The following is a 16,887-nucleotide window of genomic DNA, read 5'->3' on the forward strand; positions in this document are numbered from 1 at the left end:
CCCTTTGAAGTCATATTGCATGGTACCCATTCCACGGGTCTCAACTCTCCAGGTTTAAGGGATTCTTCCTTCAGCTAAACATGCATTTGGAACCCAGACTATGATCAACCGTGTGATCGTGAGTCATGTTCAAATATGTCTCAGTTCTCATCCCCTGGTACTCGGGTGCAACATTCCAGACGCTTTACTAACACTCTCCCGACTTGGAGAGTCAGTGCCTTTAACCTCCTGTTTGGCCCAGTTTGCAAATTCCGTGGATGATGAACAGGAAAAGGGAGAACCAATGAGAGAGTAGCTGGAGATGTCTGGACGGGCAAATTTAACTCTCATTTCCCACCAGGAAGAGGAATTAAGCAAAGGCTCAGCGTGCCGTGCCGGAACCAGATTAGGGCCTGAAGCAATCCTGCGGTGTTGCGGCCAGCTCACAAGAAAGCGAGTTGAAGAAAGGAGCTCAGGGGCACTGTAATTCACAAACCTGCAGAGTTATAAATGACAGCTATCGTCCAAAAATATACTGAAGTAAGGCTGCCAAGAGGACTTGAAAGCGGGGCAGAATTGCAGGAAACCGATTTCAGGAGGTAGACTGGAATTGCATTTAAAGCATAGGAAAAGAGGCAGAACGTCGACAATGATGCACTAGGCCAAAAAGGGCATATGCGTTTTTTCCTGAATATATTCAGGAAAAAAAGCATAAGCACTCTTTGGCCAACCAGGCAAGCTTGCAAAGGAAATCTGCACTACAATGAAGTCTCACTTCCCCCGGGTCAAAAGAGCCATCTGTAAAAAGTGTAAAATCCAGAAAGGCAGGACAGGCCATGGAGAACTGGGAGCCTTGTTATGCTGATGGGCGGGATGTAAATTGCCAACAGCCACTTGGGAGAAGTGTATGGTGTTTCCTGAAACATCTAAAAAACAAAGCAACAGAGCCTAGGGCACTTCCACTTATGGTCCTACAGCTTAGGGAAATTAAAATCAAAAAGACACAGCCACCCAAAAGTTTGGGACGGCTCTGTTTACAAGAACCTCGTTTACGGTTCATGTTCAATATCGCAGAAAGTGAAAAATGGATAAAGAAGTTGTGGTACTTACGTACAATGCAATATCACTCAGAAATGAAATCTATGTCATCAGGCACGTAGCAGCATAATGAGTGGATTCAGGTATGATGATTCTCACTGAAATAAGTCACACAGAAAAAGAAACATCATAAGATATCACTAATACATGGAATGTAAACTTGGCTACACAGGAACTGGATTAGAAAACAGAACAGGGTCTCAAATTTAGAAAACCAACTTATGCTTGCTTAAGGGGAAAGGTGAGTAGGGGTGCTGCATAAAACCAGAGATTGAAATGAGCACAGATAAAGTTCCTTAAGCCAAATATGGAATAGACAAGAGCTACTCCTTGCTCAACGAAATGGACTCAACACCCCATATTAAACGCCTAATACTGTACCTGACTAGTAAGTATCTTAAAACCTATGGATTGCTATGTCTCTGAAAGAGAATCAAGCGTGAGTACAGCGCCATAAATGCAGCAGTGATAGGATTGGAGAGGCTCGGTGAGCAAATGAAGACCCTTTGAAGTCATATTGCATGGTACCCATTCCACGGGTCTCAACTCTCCAGGCTTAAGGGATTCTTCCTTCAGCTAAACATGCATTTGGAACCCAGACTATGATCAACCATGTGATCATGAGTCATGTTCAAATATGTCTCACTTCTCATCCCATGGTACTCGGGTGCAACATTCTAGACGCTTTACTGACACTCTCCCGACGTGGAGAGTCAGTGCCTTTAACCTCCTGTTTGGCCCAGTTTGCAAATTCCGCGGATGATGAACAGGAATAGGGAGAACCAATGAGAGACTAGCTGGAGATGTCTGGACGGGCAAATTTAACTCTCATTTCCCACCAGGAAGAGGAATTAAGCAAAGGCTCAGCGTGCCGTGCCGGAACCAGATTAGGGCCTGAAGCAATCCTGCGGTGTTGCGGCCAGCTCACAAGAAAGCGAGTTGAAGAAAGGAGCTCAGGGGCACTGTAATTCACAAACCTGCAGAGTTATAAATGACAGCTCTCGTCCAAAAATATACTGAAGTAAGGCTGCCAAGAGGACTTGAAAGCGGGACAGAATTGCAGGAAACCGATTTCAGGATGTAGACTGGAATTGCATTTAAAGCATAGGAAAAGAGGCAGAACGTCGACAATGATGCACTTGGCCAAAAAGGGCGTATGCGTTTTTTCCTGATTATATTCAGGAAAAAAACGCATACGCCCTTTTTGGCCAACCAAGCAAGCTTGCAAAGCAAATCTGCACTACAATGAAGTCTCACTTCCCCCCGATCAAAAGGGCCATCTGAAAAAAGTGTAAAATCCAGAAAGGCAGGACAGGCCATGGAGAACTGGGAGCCTTGTAAGCTGATGGGCAGGATATAAATTGCCAACAGCCAATCGGGAGAAGTGTATGGTGTTTCCTGAAACATCTAAAAGACAAAGCAACAGAGCCTAGGTCAATTCCACTTATGGTCCTATAGCTTAGGGAAATTAAAATCAAAAAGACACACCCACCCCAAAGTTTCGGACGGCTCTGTTTACAAGAACCTCGTTTACGGTACAAGTTCAATATCGCAGAAAGTGAAAAATGGATAAAGAAGTTGTGGTACTTACGTACAATGCAATATCACTCAGCAATGAAATCTATGTCATCAGGCCCGTAGCAGCATAATGAGTGGATTCAGGTATGATGATTCTAACTGAAATAAGTCACACAGAAAAAGAAACATCATAAGATATCACTAATACACGGAATGTAAACTTGGCTACACAGGAACTGGATTACAAAAGAGAAGATGGTCTCAAATTTAGAAAACCAACTTATGCTTGCTTAAGGGGAAAGGTGAGTTGGGGTGCTGCATAAAACCAGAGATTGAAATGAGCACAGATAAAGTTCCTTAAGCCAAATATGTAATAGACAAGAGCTACTCCTTGCTCAACGAAATGGACTCAACACCCCATATTAAACGCCTAACAATGTACCTGACTAGTAAGTATCTTAAAACCTATGGATTGCTATGTCTCTGAAAGAGAATCAAGCGTGAGTACAGCGCCATAAACGCAGCAGTGATAGGATTGGAGAGGTTCGGTGAGCAAATGAAGACCCTTTGAAGTCATATTGCATGGTACCCATTCCACGGGTCTCAACTCTCCAGGTTTAAGGGATTCTTCCTTCAGCTAAACATGCATTTGGAACCCAGACTATGATTAACCATGTGATCGTGAGTCATGTTCAAATATGTCTCAGTTCTCATCCCCTGGTACTCGGGTGCAACATTCCAGACACTTTACTAACACTCTCCCGACTTGGAGAGTCAGTGCCTTTAACCTCCTGTTTGGCCCAGTTTGCAAATTCCGCGGATGATGAACAGGAATAGGGAGAACCAATGAGAGACTAGCTGGAGATGTCTGGACGGGCAAATTTAACTCTCATTTCCCACCAGGAAGAGGAATTAAGCAAAGGCTCAGCGTGCCGTGCCGGAACCAGATTAGGGCCTGAAGCAATCCTGCGGTGTTGCGGCCAGCTCACAAGAAAGCGAGTTGAAGAAAGGAGCTCAGGGGCACTGTAATTCACAAACCTGCAGAGTTATAAATGACAGCTCTCGTCCAAAAATATACTGAAGTAAGGCTGCCAAGAGGACTTGAAATGGGGACAGAATTGCAGGAAACCGATTTCAGGACGTAGACTGGAATTGCAATTAAAGCATAGGAAAAGAGGCAGAACGTCGACAATGATGCACTTGGCCAAAAAGGGCGTATGCGTTTTTTCCTGATTATATTCAGGAAAAAAATGCATACGCCCTTTTTGGCCAACCAAGCAAGCTTGCAAAGCAAATCTGCACTACAATGAAGTCTCACTTCCCCCCGATCAAAAGGGCCATCTGAAAAAAGTGTAAAATCCAGAAAGGCAGGACAGGCCATGGAGAACTGGGAGCCTTGTAAGCTGATGGGCAGGATATAAATTGCCAACAGCCAATCGGGAGAAGTGTATGGTGTTTCCTGAAACATCTAAAAGACAAAGCAACAGAGCCTAGGTCAATTCCACTTATGGTCCTATAGCTTAGGGAAATTAAAATCAAAAAGACACACCCACCCCAAAGTTTCGGACGGCTCTGTTTACAAGAACCTCGTTTACGGTACAAGTTCAATATCGCAGAAAGTGAAAAATGGATAAAGAAGTTGTGGTACTTACGTACAATGCAATATCACTCAGCAATGAAATCTATGTCATCAGGCCCGTAGCAGCATAATGAGTGGATTCAGGTATGATGATTCTAACTGAAATAAGTCACACAGAAAAAGAAACATCATAAGATATCACTAATACACGGAATGTAAACTTGGCTACACAGGAACTGGATTACAAAAGAAAAGATGGTCTCAAATTTAGAAAACCAACTTATGCTTGCTTAAGGGGAAAGGTGAGTTGGGGTGCTGCATAAAACCAGAGATTGAAATGAGCACAGATAAAGTTCCTTAAGCCAAATATGTAATAGACAAGAGCTACTCCTTGCTCAACGAAATGGACTCAACACCCCATATTAAACGCCTAACAATGTACCTGACTAGTAAGTATCTTAAAACCTGTGGATTGCTATGTCTCTGAAAGAGAATCAAGCGTGAGTACAGCGCCATAAACGCAGCAGTGATAGGATTGGAGAGGTTCGGTGAGCAAATGAAGACCCTTTGAAGTCATATTGAATGGTACCCATTCCACGGGTCTCAACTCTCCAGGTTTAAGGGATTCTTCCTTCAGCTAAACATGCATTTGGAACCCAGACTATGATTAACCGTGTGATCGTGAGTCATGTTCAAATATGTCTCAGTTCTCATCCCCTGGTACTCGGGTGCAACATTCCAGACACTTTACTAACACTCTCCCGACTTGGAGAGTCAGTGCCTTTAACCTCCTGTTTGGCCCAGTTTGCAAATTCCGCGGATGATGAACAGGAATAGGGAGAACCAATGAGAGACTAGCTGGAGATGTCTGGACGGGCAAATTTAACTCTCATTTCCCACCAGGAAGAGGAATTAAGCAAAGGCTCAGTGTGCCGTGCCGGAACCAGATTAGGGCCTGAAGCAATCCTGCGGTGTTGCGGCCAGCTCACAAGAAAGCGAGTTGAAGAAAGGAGCTCAGGGGCACTGTAATTCACAAACCTGCAGAGTTATAAATGACAGCTCTCGTCCAAAAATATACTGAAGTAAGGCTGCCAAGAGGACTTGAAAGGGGGACAGAATTGCAGGAAACCGATTTCAGGACGTAGACTGGAATTGCAATTAAAGCATAGGAAAAGAGGCAGAACGTCGACAATGATGCACTTGGCCAAAAAGGGCGTATGCGTTTTTTCCTGATTATATTCAGGAAAAAAATGCATACGCCCTTTTTGGCCAACCAAGCAAGCTTGCAAAGCAAATCTGCACTACAATGAAGTCTCACTTCCCCCCGATCAAAAGGGCCATCTGAAAAAAGTGTAAAATCCAGAAAGGCAGGACAGGCCATGGAGAACTGGGAGCCTTGTAAGCTGATGGGCAGGATATAAATTGCCAACAGCCAATCGGGAGAAGTGTATGGTGTTTCCTGAAACATCTAAAAGACAAAGCAACAGAGCCTAGGTCAATTCCACTTATGGTCCTATAGCTTAGGGAAATTAAAATCAAAAAGACACACCCACCCCAAAGTTTCGGACGGCTCTGTTTACAAGAACCTCGTTTACGGTACAAGTTCAATATCGCAGAAAGTGAAAAATGGATAAAGAAGTTGTGGTACTTACGTACAATGCAATATCACTCAGCAATGAAATCTATGTCATCAGGCCCGTAGCAGCATAATGAGTGGATTCAGGTATGATGATTCTAACTGAAATAAGTCACACAGAAAAAGAAACATCATAAGATATCACTAATACACGGAATGTAAACTTGGCTACACAGGAACTGGATTACAAAAGAAAAGATGGTCTCAAATTTAGAAAACCAACTTATGCTTGCTTAAGGGGAAAGGTGAGTTGGGGTGCTGCATAAAACCAGAGATTGAAATGAGCACAGATAAAGTTCCTTAAGCCAAATATGTAATAGACAAGAGCTACTCCTTGCTCAACGAAATGGACTCAACACCCCATATTAAACGCCTAACAATGTACCTGACTAGTAAGTATCTTAAAACCTGTGGATTGCTATGTCTCTGAAAGAGAATCAAGCGTGAGTACAGCGCCATAAACGCAGCAGTGATAGGATTGGAGAGGTTCGGTGAGCAAATGAAGACCCTTTGAAGTCATATTGAATGGTACCCATTCCACGGGTCTCAACTCTCCAGGTTTAAGGGATTCTTCCTTCAGCTAAACATGCATTTGGAACCCAGACTATGATTAACCGTGTGATCGTGAGTCATGTTCAAATATGTCTCAGTTCTCATCCCCTGGTACTCGGGTGCAACATTCCAGACACTTTACTAACACTCTCCCGACTTGGAGAGTCAGTGCCTTTAACCTCCTGTTTGGCCCAGTTTGCAAATTCCGCGGATGATGAACAGGAATAGGGAGAACCAATGAGAGACTAGCTGGAGATGTCTGGACGGGCAAATTTAACTCTCATTTCCCACCAGGAAGAGGAATTAAGCAAAGGCTCAGTGTGCCGTGCCGGAACCAGATTAGGGCCTGAAGCAATCCTGCGGTGTTGCGGCCAGCTCACAAGAAAGCGAGTTGAAGAAAGGAGCTCAGGGGCACTGTAATTCACAAACCTGCAGAGTTATAAATGACAGCTCTCGTCCAAAAATATACTGAAGTAAGGCTGCCAAGAGGACTTGAAAGCGGGACAGAATTGCAGGAAACCGATTTCAGGACGTAGACTGGAATTGCATTTAAAGCATAGGAAAAGAGGCAGAACGTCAACAATGATGCACTTGGCCAAAAAGGGCGTATGCGTTTTTTCCTGATTATATTCAGGAAAAAAACGCATACGCCCTTTTTGGCCAACCAAGCAAGCTTGCAAAGCAAATCTGCACTACAATGAAGTCTCACTTCCCCCCGATCAAAAGGGCCATCTGAAAAAAGTGTAAAATCCAGAAAGGCAGGACAGGCCATGGAGAACTGGGAGCCTTGTAAGCTGATGGGCAGGATATAAATTGCCAACAGCCAATCGGGAGAAGTGTATGGTGTTTCCTGAAACATCTAAAAGACAAAGCAACAGAGCCTAGGTCAATTCCACTTATGGTCCTATAGCTTAGGGAAATTAAAATCAAAAAGACACACCCACCCCAAAGTTTCGGACGGCTCTGTTTACAAGAACCTCGTTTACGGTACAAGTTCAATATCGCAGAAAGTGAAAAATGGATAAAGAAGTTGTGGTACTTACGTACAATGCAATATCACTCAGCAATGAAATCTATGTCATCAGGCCCGTAGCAGCATAATGAGTGGATTCAGGTATGATGATTCTAACTGAAATAAGTCACACAGAAAAAGAAACATCATAAGATATCACTAATACACGGAATGTAAACTTGGCTACACAGGAACTGGATTACAAAAGAAAAGATGGTCTCAAATTTAGAAAACCAACTTATGCTTGCTTAAGGGGAAAGGTGAGTTGGGGTGCTGCATAAAACCAGAGATTGAAATGAGCACAGATAAAGTTCCTTAAGCCAAATATGTAATAGACAAGAGCTACTCCTTGCTCAACGAAATGGACTCAACACCCCATATTAAACGCCTAACAATGTACCTGACTAGTAAGTATCTTAAAACCTGTGGATTGCTATGTCTCTGAAAGAGAATCAAGCGTGAGTACAGCGCCATAAACGCAGCAGTGATAGGATTGGAGAGGTTCGGTGAGCAAATGAAGACCCTTTGAAGTCATATTGCATGGTACCCATTCCACGGGTCTCAACTCTCCAGGTTTAAGGGATTCTTCCTTCAGCTAAACATGCATTTGGAACCCAGACTATGATTAACCGTGTGATCGTGAGTCATGTTCAAATATGTCTCAGTTCTCATCCCCTGGTACTCGGGTGCAACATTCCAGACACTTTACTAACACTCTCCCGACTTGGAGAGTCAGTGCCTTTAACCTCCTGTTTGGCCCAGTTTGCAAATTCCGCGGATGATGAACAGGAATAGGGAGAACCAATGAGAGACTAGCTGGAGATGTCTGGACGGGCAAATTTAACTCTCATTTCCCACCAGGAAGAGGAATTAAGCAAAGGCTCAGTGTGCCGTGCCGGAACCAGATTAGGGCCTGAAGCAATCCTGCGGTGTTGCGGCCAGCTCACAAGAAAGCGAGTTGAAGAAAGGAGCTCAGGGGCACTGTAATTCACAAACCTGCAGAGTTATAAATGACAGCTCTCGTCCAAAAATATACTGAAGTAAGGCTGCCAAGAGGACTTGAAAGCGGGACAGAATTGCAGGAAACCGATTTCAGGACGTAGACTGGAATTGCATTTAAAGCATAGGAAAAGAGGCAGAACGTCAACAATGATGCACTTGGCCAAAAAGGGCGTATGCGTTTTTTCCTGATTATATTCAGGAAAAAAACGCATACGCCCTTTTTGGCCAACCAAGCAAGCTTGCAAAGCAAATCTGCACTACAATGAAGTCTCACTTCCCCCCGATCAAAAGGGCCATCTGAAAAAAGTGTAAAATCCAGAAAGGCAGGACAGGCCATGGAGAACTGGGAGCCTTGTAAGCTGATGGGCAGGATATAAATTGCCAACAGCCAATCGGGAGAAGTGTATGGTGTTTCCTGAAACATCTAAAAGACAAAGCAACAGAGCCTAGGTCAATTCCACTTATGGTCCTATAGCTTAGGGAAATTAAAATCAAAAAGACACACCCACCCCAAAGTTTCGGACGGCTCTGTTTACAAGAACCTCGTTTACGGTACAAGTTCAATATCGCAGAAAGTGAAAAATGGATAAAGAAGTTGTGGTACTTACGTACAATGCAATATCACTCAGCAATGAAATCTATGTCATCAGGCCCGTAGCAGCATAATGAGTGGATTCAGGTATGATGATTCTAACTGAAATAAGTCACACAGAAAAAGAAACATCATAAGATATCACTAATACACGGAATGTAAACTTGGCTACACAGGAACTGGATTACAAAAGAAAAGATGGTCTCAAATTTAGAAAACCAACTTATGCTTGCTTAAGGGGAAAGGTGAGTTGGGGTGCTGCATAAAACCAGAGATTGAAATGAGCACAGATAAAGTTCCTTAAGCCAAATATGTAATAGACAAGAGCTACTCCTTGCTCAACGAAATGGACTCAACACCCCATATTAAACGCCTAACAATGTACCTGACTAGTAAGTATCTTAAAACCTGTGGATTGCTATGTCTCTGAAAGAGAATCAAGCGTGAGTACAGCGCCATAAACGCAGCAGTGATAGGATTGGAGAGGTTCGGTGAGCAAATGAAGACCCTTTGAAGTCATATTGCATGGTACCCATTCCACGGGTCTCAACTCTCCAGGTTTAAGGGATTCTTCCTTCAGCTAAACATGCATTTGGAACCCAGACTATGATTAACCGTGTGATCGTGAGTCATGTTCAAATATGTCTCAGTTCTCATCCCCTGGTACTCGGGTGCAACATTCCAGACACTTTACTAACACTCTCCCGACTTGGAGAGTCAGTGCCTTTAACCTCCTGTTTGGCCCAGTTTGCAAATTCCGCGGATGATGAACAGGAATAGGGAGAACCAATGAGAGACTAGCTGGAGATGTCTGGACGGGCAAATTTAACTCTCATTTCCCACCAGGAAGAGGAATAAAGCAAAGGCTCAGCGTGCCGTGCCGGAACCAGATTAGGGCCTGAAGCAATCCTGCGGTGTTGCGGCCAGCTCACAAGAAAGCGAGTTGAAGAAAGGAGCTCAGGGGCACTGTAATTCACAAACCTGCACAGTTATAAATGACAGCTCTCTTCCAAAAATATACTGAAGTAAGGCAGCCAAGAGGACTTGAAAGCGGGACAGAATTGCAGGAAACCGATTTCAGGATGTAGACTGGAATTGCATTTAAAGCATAGGAAAAGAGGCAGAACGTCGACAATGATGCACTTGGCCAAAAAGGGCGTATGCGTTTTTTCCTGATTATATTCAGGAAAAAAACGCATACGCCCTTTTTGGCCAACCAAGCAAGCTTGCAAAGCAAATCTGCACTACAATGAAGTCTCACTTCCCCCCGATCAAAAGGGCCATCTGAAAAAAGTGTAAAATCCAGAAAGGCAGGACAGGCCATGGAGAACTGGGAGCCTTGTAAGCTGATGGGCAGGATATAAATTGCCAACAGCCAATCGGGAGAAGTGTATGGTGTTTCCTGAAACATCTAAAAGACAAAGCAACAGAGCCTAGGTCAATTCCACTTATGGTCCTATAGCTTAGGGAAATTAAAATCAAAAAGACACACCCACCCCAAAGTTTCGGACGGCTCTGTTTACAAGAACCTCGTTTACGGTACAAGTTCAATATCGCAGAAAGTGAAAAATGGATAAAGAAGTTGTGGTACTTACGTACAATGCAATATCACTCAGCAATGAAATCTATGTCATCAGGCCCGTAGCAGCATAATGAGTGGATTCAGGTATGATGATTCTAACTGAAATAAGTCACACAGAAAAAGAAACATCATAAGATATCACTAATACACGGAATGTAAACTTGGCTACACAGGAACTGGATTACAAAAGAGAAGATGGTCTCAAATTTAGAAAACCAACTTATGCTTGCTTAAGGGGAAAGGTGAGTTGGGGTGCTGCATAAAACCAGAGATTGAAATGAGCACAGATAAAGTTCCTTAAGCCAAATATGTAATAGACAAGAGCTACTCCTTGCTCAACGAAATGGACTCAACACCCCATATTAAACGCCTAACAATGTACCTGACTAGTAAGTATCTTAAAACTTATGGATTGCTATGTCTCTGAAAGAGAATCAAGCGTGAGTACAGCGCCATAAACGCAGCAGTGATAGGATTGGAGAGGTTCGGTGAGCAAATGAAGACCCTTTGAAGTCATATTGCATGGTACCCATTCCACGGGTCTCAACTCTCCAGGTTTAAGGGATTCTTCCTTCAGCTAAACATGCATTTGGAACCCAGACTATGATTAACCGTGTGATCGTGAGTCATGTTCAAATATGTCTCAGTTCTCATCCCCTGGTACTCGGGTGCAACATTCCAGACACTTTACTAACACTCTCCCGACTTGGAGAGTCAGTGCCTTTAACCTCCTGTTTGGCCTAGTTTGCAAATTCCGCGGATGATGAACAGGAATAGGGAGAACCAATGAGAGACTAGCTGGAGATGTCTGGACGGGCAAATTTAACTCTCATTTCCCACCAGGAAGAGGAATTAAGCAAAGGCTCAGCGTGCCGTGCCGGAACCAGATTAGGGCCTGAAGCAATCCTGCGGTGTTGCGGCCAGCTCACAAGAAAGCGAGTTGAAGAAAGGAGCTCAGGGGCACTGTAATTCACAAACCTGCAGAGTTATAAATGACAGCTCCCTTCCAAAAATATACTGAAGTAAGGCAGCCAAGAGGACTTGAAAGCGGGACAGAATTGCAGGAAACCGATTTCAGGACGTAGACTGGAATTGCATTTAAAGCATAGGAAAAGAGGCAGAACGTCGACAATGATGCACTTGGCCAAAAAGGGCGTATGTGTTTTTTCCTGATTATATTCAGGAAAAAAACGCATACGCCCTTTTTGGCCAACCAAGCAAGCTTGCAAAGCAAATCTGCACTACAATGAAGTCTCACTTCCCCCCGATCAAAAGGGCCATCTGAAAAAAGTGTAAAATCCAGAAAGGCAGGACAGGCCATGGAGAACTGGGAGCCTTGTAAGCTGATGGGCAGGATATAAATTGCCAACAGCCAATCGGGAGAAGTGTATGGTGTTTCCTGAAACATCTAAAAGACAAAGCAACAGAGCCTAGGTCAATTCCACTTATGGTCCTATAGCTTAGGGAAATTAAAATCAAAAAGACACACCCACCCCAAAGTTTCGGACGGCTCTGTTTACAAGAACCTCGTTTACGGTACAAGTTCAATATCGCAGAAAGTGAAAAATGGATAAAGAAGTTGTGGTACTTACGTACAATGCAATATCACTCAGCAATGAAATCTATGTCATCAGGCCCATAACAGCATAATGAGTGGATTCAGGTATGATGATTCTAACTGAAATAAGTCACACAGAAAAAGAAACATCATAAGATATCACTAATACACGGAATGTAAACTTGGCTACACAGGAACTGGATTACAAAAGAGAAGATGGTCTCAAATTTAGAAAACCAACTTATGCTTGCTTAAGGGGAAAGGTGAGTTGGGGTGCTGCATAAAACCAGAGATTGAAATGAGCACAGATAAAGTTCCTTAAGCCAAATATGTAATAGACAAGAGCTACTCCTTGCTCAACGAAATGGACTCAACACCCCATATTAAACGCCTAACAATGTACCTGACTAGTAAGTATCTTAAAACCTATGGATTGCTATGTCTCTGAAAGAGAATCAAGCGTGAGTACAGCGCCATAAACGCAGCAGTGATAGGATTGGAGAGGTTCGGTGAGCAAATGAAGACGTTTTGAAGTCATATTGCATGGTACCCATTCCACGGGTCTCAACTCTCCAGGTTTAAGGGATTCTTCCTTCAGCTAAACATGCATTTGGAACCCAGACTATGATTAACCATGTGATCGTGAGTCATGTTCAAATATGTCTCAGTTCTCATCCCCTGGTACTCGGGTGCAACATTCCAGACACTTTACTAACACTCTCCCGACTTGGAGAGTCAGTGCCTTTAACCTCCTGTTTGGCCCAGTTTGCAAATTCCGCGGATGATGAACAGGAATAGGGAGAACCAATGAGAGACTAGCTGGAGATGTCTGGACGGGCAAATTTAACTCTCATTTCCCACCAGGAAGAGGAATTAAGCAAAGGCTCAGCGTGCCGTGCCGGAACCAGATTAGGGCCTGAAGCAATCCTGCGGTGTTGCGGCCAGCTCACAAGAAAGCGAGTTGAAGATAGGAGCTCAGGGGCACTGTAATTCACAAACCTGCAGAGTTATAAATGACAGCTCTCGTCCAAAAATATACTGAAGTAAGGCTGCCAAGAGGACTTGAAAGGGGGACAGAATTGCAGGAAACCGATTTCAGGACGTAGACTGGAATTGCAATTAAAGCATAGGAAAAGAGGCAGAACGTCGACAATGATGCACTTGGCCAAAAAGGGCGTATGCGTTTTTTCCTGATTATATTCAGGAAAAAAATGCATACGCCCTTTTTGGCCAACCAAGCAAGCTTGCAAAGCAAATCTGCACTACAATGAAGTCTCACTTCCCCCCGATCAAAAGGGCCATCTGAAAAAAGTGTAAAATCCAGAAAGGCAGGACAGGCCATGGAGAACTGGGAGCCTTGTAAGCTGATGGGCAGGATATAAATTGCCAACAGCCAATCGGGAGAAGTGTATGGTGTTTCCTGAAACATCTAAAAGACAAAGCAACAGAGCCTAGGTCAATTCCACTTATGGTCCTATAGCTTAGGGAAATTAAAATCAAAAAGACACACCCACCCCAAAGTTTCGGACGGCTCTGTTTACAAGAACCTCGTTTACGGTACAAGTTCAATATCGCAGAAAGTGAAAAATGGATAAAGAAGTTGTGGTACTTACGTACAATGCAATATCACTCAGCAATGAAATCTATGTCATCAGGCCCGTAGCAGCATAATGAGTGGATTCAGGTATGATGATTCTAACTGAAATAAGTCACACAGAAAAAGAAACATCATAAGATATCACTAATACACGGAATGTAAACTTGGCTACACAGGAACTGGATTACAAAAGAGAAGATGGTCTCAAATTTAGAAAACCAACTTATGCTTGCTTAAGGGGAAAGGTGAGTTGGGGTGCTGCATAAAACCAGAGATTGAAATGAGCACAGATAAAGTTCCTTAAGCCAAATATGTAATAGACAAGAGCTACTCCTTGCTCAACGAAATGGACTCAACACCCCATATTAAACGCCTAACAATGTACCTGACTAGTAAGTATCTTAAAACCTATGGATTGCTATGTCTCTGAAAGAGAATCAAGCGTGAGTACAGCGCCATAAACGCAGCAGTGATAGGATTGGAGAGGTTCGGTGAGCAAATGAAGACCCTTTGAAGTCATATTGCATGGTACCCATTCCACGGGTCTCAACTCTCCAGGTTTAAGGGATTCTTCCTTCAGCTAAACATGCATTTGGAACCCAGACTATGATTAACCGTGTGATCGTGAGTCATGTTCAAATATGTCTCAGTTCTCATCCCCTGGTACTCGGGTGCAACATTCCAGACACTTTACTAACACTCTCCCGACTTGGAGAGTCAGTGCCTTTAACCTCCTGTTTGGCCCAGTTTGCAAATTCCGCGGATGATGAACAGGAATAGGGAGAACCAATGAGAGACTAGCTGGAGATGTCTGGACGGGCAAATTTAACTCTCATTTCCCACCAGGAAGAGGAATTAAGCAAAGGCTCAGCGTGCCGTGCCGGAACCAGATTAGGGCCTGAAGCAATCCTGCGGTGTTGCGGCCAGCTCACAAGAAAGCGAGTTGAAGAAAGGAGCTCAGGGGCACTGTAATTCACAAACCTGCAGAGTTATAAATGACAGCTCTCTTCCAAAAATATACTGAAGTAAGGCAGCCAAGAGGACTTGAAAGCGGGACAGAATTGCAGGAAACCGATTTCAGGACGTAGACTGGAATTGCATTTAAAGCATAGGAAAAGAGGCAGAACGTCGACAATGATGCACTTGGCCAAAAAGGGCGTATGCGTTTTTTCCTGATTATATTCAGGAAAAAAACGCATACGCCCTTTTTGGCCAACCAAGCAAGCTTGCAAAGCAAATCTGCACTACAATGAAGTCTCACTTCCCCCCGATCAAAAGGGCCATCTGAAAAAAGTGTAAAATCCAGAAAGGCAGGACAGGCCATGGAGAACTGGGAGCCTTGTAAGCTGATGGGCAGGATATAAATTGCCAACAGCCAATCGGGAGAAGTGTATGGTGTTTCCTGAAACATCTAAAAGACAAAGCAACAGAGCCTAGGTCAATTCCACTTATGGTCCTATAGCTTAGGGAAATTAAAATCAAAAAGACACACCCACCCCAAAGTTTCGGACGGCGCTGTTTACAAGAACCTCGTTTACGGTACAAGTTCAATATCGCAGAAAGTGAAAAATGGATAAAGAAGTTGTGGTACTTACGTACAATGCAATATCACTCAGCAATGAAATCTATGTCATCAGGCCCGTAACAGCATAATGAGTGGATTCAGGTATGATGATTCTAACTGAAATAAGTCACACAGAAAAAGAAACATCATAAGATATCACTAATACACGGAATGTAAACTTGGCTACACAGGAACTGGATTACAAAAGAGAAGATGATCTCAAATTTAGAAAACCAACTTATGCTTGCTTAAGGGGAAAGGTGAGTTGGGGTGCTGCATAAAACCAGAGATTGAAATGAGCACAGATAAAGTTCCTTAAGCCAAATATGTAATAGACAAGAGCTACTCCTTGCTCAACGAAATGGACTCAACACCCCATATTAAACGCCTAACAATGTACCTGACTAGTAAGTATCTTAAAACCTATGGATTGCTATGTCTCTGAAAGAGAATCAAGCGTGAGTACAGCGCCATAAACGCAGCAGTGATAGGATTGGAGAGGTTCGGTGAGCAAATGAAGACCCTTTGAAGTCATATTGCATGGTACCCATTCCACGGGTCTCAACTCTCCAGGTTTAAGGGATTCTTCCTTCAGCTAAACATGCATTTGGAACCCAGACTATGATTAACCATGTGATCGTGAGTCATGTTCAAATATGTCTCAGTTCTCATCCCCTGGTACTCGGGTGCAACATTCCAGACACTTTACTAACACTCTCCCGACTTGGAGAGTCAGTGCCTTTAACCTCCTGTTTGGCCCAGTTTGCAAATTCCGCGGATGATGAACAGGAATAGGGAGAACCAATGAGAGACTAGCTGGAGATGTCTGGACGGGCAAATTTAACTCTCATTTCCCACCAGGAAGAGGAATTAAGCAAAGGCTCAGCGTGCCGTGCCGGAACCGGATTAGGGCCTGAAGCAATCCTGCGGTGTTGCGGCCAGCTCACAAGAAAGCGAGTTGAAGATAGGAGCTCAGGGGCACTGTAATTCACAAACCTGCAGAGTTATAAATGACAGCTCTCGTCCAAAAATATACTGAAGTAAGGCTGCCAAGAGGACTTGAAAGGGGGACAGAATTGCAGGAAACCGATTTCAGGACGTAGACTGGAATTGCAATTAAAGCATAGGAAAAGAGGCAGAACGTCGACAATGATGCACTTGGCCAAAAAGGGCGTATGCGTTTTTTCCTGATTATATTCAGGAAAAAAATGCATACGCCCTTTTTGGCCAACCAAGCAAGCTTGCAAAGCAAATCTGCACTACAATGAAGTCTCACTTCCCCCCGATCAAAAGGGCCATCTGAAAAAAGTGTAAAATCCAGAAAGGCAGGACAGGCCATGGAGAACTGGGAGCCTTGTAAGCTGATGGGCAGGATATAAATTGCCAACAGCCAATCGGGAGAAGTGTATGGTGTTTCCTGAAACATCTAAAAGACAAAGCAACAGAGCCTAGGTCAATTCCACTTATGGTCCTATAGCTTAGGGAAATTAAAATCAAAAAGACACACCGACCCCAAAGTTTCGGACGGCTCTGTTTACAAGAACCTCGTTTACGGTACAAGTTCAATATCGCAGAAAGTGAAAAATGGATAAAGAAGTTGTGGTACTTACGTACAATG

This window comes from Orcinus orca, unplaced genomic scaffold (genome assembly GCF_937001465.1).
Source record: "Orcinus orca unplaced genomic scaffold, mOrcOrc1.1 scaffold_64, whole genome shotgun sequence".
Taxonomy (NCBI): domain Eukaryota; kingdom Metazoa; phylum Chordata; class Mammalia; order Artiodactyla; family Delphinidae; genus Orcinus; species Orcinus orca.